The sequence below is a fragment of the Oryx dammah genome, unplaced genomic scaffold (genome assembly GCF_014754425.2).
Source record: "Oryx dammah isolate SB20612 unplaced genomic scaffold, SCBI_Odam_1.1 HiC_scaffold_16, whole genome shotgun sequence".
Lineage (NCBI taxonomy): Eukaryota > Metazoa > Chordata > Mammalia > Artiodactyla > Bovidae > Oryx > Oryx dammah.
This window is the reverse complement of record NW_024070200.1, coordinates 6,411,389-6,417,388: the sequence shown is the minus strand read 5'-3', so window position 1 is coordinate 6,417,388 and position 6,000 is coordinate 6,411,389.

Genomic DNA, 6,000 nt, shown 5'->3' with positions numbered 1-6,000 from the left:
CAACTCCAAGCATCCTGTATCAAGCATTGAACCTAGACTGGCAATTCATTTCTTATATGATATTACACGTTTCAATGCCATTCTCCCAAATCATCCACCCTCTCCCTCTCCCACAGAGTCCAAAAGACTGTTCTATACATCTGTGTCTCTTTTGCTGTCTTGCATACAGGGTTATCACTACCATCTTTCTAAATTCCATATATATGTGTTAGCATACTGCATTGGTGTTTTTCTTTCTGGCTTATTTCACTCTGTGAAATAATCGGCTCCAGTTTCATCCACCTCATTAGAACTGATTCAAATGTATTCTTTTTAATGGCTGAGTAATACTCCATTGTGTATATGTACCACAGCTTTCTTATCCATTCATCTGCTGATGGACATCTAGGTTGTTTCCACGTCCTGGCTATTATAAACAGTGCTGAGATGAACACTGGGATACACGTGCCTCTTTCAATTCTGGTTTCCTCGGTGTGTATGCCCAGCAGTGGGATTGCTGGGTCATAAGGCACTTCTATTTCCAGTTTTTTAAGGAATCTCCACACTGTTCTCCATAGTGGCTGTACTAGTTTGCATTCCCACCAACAGTGTAAGAGGCTTCCCTTTTCTCCACCCCCTCTCCAGCATTTATTGCTTGTAGACTTTTGGATAGCAGCCATTCTGACTGGTGTGAAATGGTACCTCATTGTGGTTTTGATTTGCATTTCTCTGATAATGAGTGATGTTGAGCACATTTTCATGTTTGCTAGCCATCTGTATGTCTTCTTTGGAGAAATGTCTGTTTAGTTCTTTGGCCCATTTTTTGGAAGTGCTAATTTGTTTTCAACCTGTCTTTGGCTGCCAACCTGACCCAGAGCAGAACTCAGGCTTTTGTCAGCAAAGTATTTATTTCTAAAGTTACCTTCTGTTTAGGGTTTCCTTCTAAAATCAACATACCCACGTAAAAACAAAATCATCATAAGGTTGAAATAATTAGGCAAAACTCTTTAGTGGCTCATTTGATAAAGAATCCACCTGCCAATGCAGGAGACACTGGTTGGATCCTTGGATCAGGAAGATCCGGGTAAGAAGGAAATGGCAACCAATCTGAAAGTTCCATGGACAGAGGAGCCTGGCAGGCTACAGTCCATGGGGTCACAAAAGTGTTGAACAAAACTGAAGTGGCTTAGCATGCATAGAACTGGGTATCCTTATAACAAGACATTCTGGTTGGGACTGCAAGGGTAAGTAGCAACATTCTAGGTCGAAAGAAAAGTACCAAAAGCACAAAGCGTGTATGTGTGTGTATGCTGTGCACCTCCTGGGCACACAGCAGAAACACCACCCTCAAACCAATGGGGCAGCACCAGAACTTACGTCTTAGAAAGCTCATGTCTACTTTTTCTTAATTATAATGAATCATTGGCTTCCCTGGTAGTTCATCTGGTAAAGAATCCGCCTGCAATGCAGGAAACCCCTGTTCAATCCCTGGGTCAGGAAGATGGCCTGGAGAAGGGATAGGCTACACACTCCAGTTTTTGTGGACTTCCCCAGTGGCTCAGACAGTAAAGAATCCACCTGCAACGCAGGAGATCTGGGTTCAATCCCTGACTTGGGACAATCCCCTGAAGAAAGGAATGGCAACCCACTCCAGTATGCTTGCCTGGAGAATCCCATGGACAGAGGAGCCTGGCAGGCTACAGGCCATGTACTTGCGAAGAATCAGACACGACTGAGCAATTTTCACCTGAGAATTAAAGGTGACTTGTGTGGATCACCTGAGAATTGATGGTTTTTGAAAATAAAAAGGAAACATGAGAATGTTTATCCAAAGTCCCACCATTGAAAGTCCAACATGTAAACTCTGACTATTCACTCACAGTGAAAATTTAAAGATTCCTTTACAACCAGGGCCACTTTTTATTTTTGACATGCAGCAGGCACAGTGCCCATAATATTTTCAGGGTCTTTGCAATGGATACTTTTAGAAGACAAAGTGTGCGAGAGTTCCAAAAAAGTAAATGTGGTTATATTCAGCAACTTACACTGAAGCATGTTCAACTTACTATTTTAATTTCAGCCACAACTGTGAAAACTCCCAAATGTCCAATAATAGAGAATTGATTGAATAGAATATGTTATGGCCATATTGCAGTCACTTAAAATCTTGTTACAAACAGAGCTGTAACAAGGTTTTTATGGATCCTAAGTACTTCTGCCTACATGAGCCTTTCCCTCCATTACAAATATATATATATAATGTATATTATATATAACTATTATATGTATAACTATATTATATTATATATAACTATATTACTTATAAATTTATAAGTAATAGATATATCTGTATAATATATTAAAATATATATGAAATATAAAACATATAAAATGTGTTATATATCTATACATGGTATGTTACTTATATGCTATAATATTTTTGTATATTTATAAAAATTTTATGGGCTTCCATGGTTGGTCAGTGGTAAAGAACCCTCTTGTCATTCAACCCTCCTGTCAAACTTGCCAGAGAAGCAAGTTTGATCCGTGGGTGAAGAAGATCCCCTGGAGAAGAAAACAGCAACCCACTCCAGTATCTTTGCCTGGAGAATCCCATGGACAGGAGAGCCTGGTGGGCTAGAGTCCATGGGGACACAACATAGTGACTAAACAGCAAAAATATTATATAGACTGCATAATACAGATATGTATGCGTGTCTGTGTCCTTAGTTCTGTTCAACTCTTTGCCACCCCATAGACCATAGCCTGCCAGGCTTCTCTGACCACAGAATTTTCCAGGCAAAAACACTGAAGCAGCTTGCCAGTTCCTGCTCCAAAGAATCTTCCCGACCCAGGGAATCTTCCCGACCCAGGGATTGAAACTACGTCTCTTGTGTCTGTTGCATTGGCAGGCAAATTCTTTAGTACTGCACTACTCTGAAAACCTGATGCAGATATACAAATATATACTATATATATTTATATATATATATATATATATGTCCCTGGAGAAGGGAAAAGCTACCCTCTCCAACATTCCTGTCTGGAGAATTCCATGGACTGTATAGTTTCAAAATATATATAATTATATACATATGTAATTATATATTTAATTATATATATATATACTTGTGTATATATGTTATATGTTATATATATGTGTGTGTATATATACAAATATAATACATGTATATTTAGTATCATATACTTTATAAAATATAAATAAATTATATATTATAAATAATACATAAATATGAGAATTATATTATAAGTATAATAGGTTTTATATTTATGATATAAAAATAATATAATTGATGTTATTAACTATGTAATTTATTATTGTCTATTTGTAATTTGCAAATAGAAGATACATGAAACAATATAGAATAATGCAATAAATATAATATAGTATGACTTAGTGTAATATATTTTAAAATATACATAGCTTGTGGAGGAAGAGGCTTTCTTCTTGGCAACTACTCAACCTGGCTTTGCAGTGCGAAAACAACCATAGACAATACTAAAGCAAAGGATCCTGGCTGTGTGCCAATAAAATCTTATTTATAAACACTAAGATTTCATGTAATTTTGTATAATTTTTACATACTACACAATATTCTTTTTTTAAAAATGTTCTTCAACCACTGAAACATGTAAAAACTGCCTTTGGCCTCTGGGCACTACAGAAGCGAGCCGTGGATGGCATCTAGCCCGCAGCTTTGGTCAGCCTTTGCTGAGCCTGACACAGAGAATGCGGAAAAGGGGCCAGACCTCAGAGTAGCACCCTGAGTTTTGCTCGCATTGCATTGACCTGAATAGGTCCCATGGTCACCCAAACCACAAGGAGGGCTGGTGAGTGGAAGATCAGGGGAAGTCCAGCAAGAAATGGGAGTGGGTCTGGATGAACACAGGAGGGCCTCTGTACTTACCTGCAAACACACACACAGAAGTGTGTGTGCTTCCAGCCCTGGACCTGGACACAGGGCTTCACACTCTGTCTCCTGAGGATGAAGCTGGGGGGCCGCCCCTGCAGGAAATTTTCCCAGGGCCTTCGAGTAGACTGACCCTCTCCCTCCCAGGAACTTGGCCTCCCTCCTGCCTCAGCCTCTGGCACCTGTGCCTTTTTTGACCTGAGTCCTTCAGCCATCCTTCCACTCTGCAAATTACTCCAAGTCTCAAAATAAGATGGCATTATAAATTGAATTTAATTAAAGTGGGCTATTCAAGCATGCCTTTCTGTTTGCTTTTTATCTCTCATGTCTCCTCTGCACATGTCAGGGAATCGTGTTCACCTCCCTGCAAGTCAACGGAAGAGAGTCACAGAATTACATCACAATAAAAAAGTTTCAAGTCCCGGCCCAGCTACCCAAGAAGTGCTACCCACACCTCACCTTATAAATTGGTTGTGGCTGTTTCCCCTGATTGTCTAGCAACTTGTTTTCAGAAATTCCTAATTACATTTTCTTGATAAAATATTAAATGGATTGCTTGGGATAATGTGCAGTTTCTCAGCCTGTGATCGATTTAAGACCCAAATATAGTACGCTGCGTGAATCTGCTCCGTGAAGGAGCCAGGGCCCTTATAAACAATGCCAGGAAAGACAGTAAACGTGATGACTGACTCTGAATAAAAGAAAACTAGAAACCAGGACCAAACACAACATGGGAAGATAAAGAACTCTAAATTACAAGGTGCTGTGGCATGAGCTGCTGAGTACTCTATAATTCAAGAGGCTGTTGCTAGAATGCTAATTCTGCCCGTTTTAATGCCACCTAATTCTCTGTTCAGGAGAAAAACAGCTATGAGTCTATCGATTTATCATTGATTTTCCTATTTCAAAAAATGTTAGCAGATGTTCAGTCTATTCAATGTCTCAGGCAGGAGTCTCATTTTTGAAATATCTTGCCAATCTTAACTATACATGTAGAAGGCAGTCAGAACTCTAGTAACTACTCAGAAGGCAAATCTGGTGTTTGAGATAGAACTTGGGGATCACATGTGTGTGGTGGTTTAGTCGCTAAGTCGTGTCCGACTCTTTGCGACCCTATAAACTGTAGCCTGCCAGGCTCCTCTGTCCATGGGATTCTCCAGGCGAGAACACTGGGGTGGGCTGTCATTTCCTTCTCCAGAGGATCTTCCCGACCCAGGAATCAAACTCGGGGCTCCTGTATTGCAGGCAGATTTTTTTACCGACTGAGCTATGAGGGAAGTTTGTGTAGAAGGTGGGAAAGCCAAGAGCATTGAGGGTAAGGTGCCAGGATCACTGTTAACTCAAATGTCCACCATGAACTCCTTGCCCGTCTTCCAGGGTGGCCAATCTATTCGTGAAGGCCCCAGCAGAGGCCCTGCCTCCCCTCGCCCCCTCCCCATCAGATGACAAAGTTGAACATTTCCCTTCCCCCGCTCTACACTACCTCCTGAACCAGGCTGCTTCTCTCTGTTCCTATTATTACCACCCCTCTCCCAGTAACAGTCTTCTTGCTACATAAATTCTTGCTACCCCCTCTGCAGCGATGCACTGGAACTAGAGACCACTTTTTAATTTTTTTTTTTTGAAGTGTAGTTGAGTTACAGTGACGTGATAATTTCTGCTGTATAGCAAAGTGACTCAGTTATACATGAGCATCTTCTTTTTCATATTCTTCTCCATTATGGTTTATCAGAGGATATTGAATATATCCTGTGCTCTACAGATGGACCTTGCTGTTTATTCATCCTCTATACAATAGTTTGGACAGAAATCCTCTTAGAATGCCAATCTGCTCAGGCCATTTCTCAGCTTTGCATGATTCAATGAGTTCTCATTGTCTTAGGATAAAGTGAGGTGACAAGACATCCCAGTTTGCCCAGTATCATCCCAGGACATGCCTATCACCCCAGCACCATGATGAGACACACCTACTTTTATGATCTCAAGTGTCCCTGTTTGAATGCTAAGTGTTATGTTCATCCTGGCTCATGTCCAGTATCTGTATTGTGCTCACCCATCCTGTTCCCTGGCCCTCTGCCCTATAGACCCT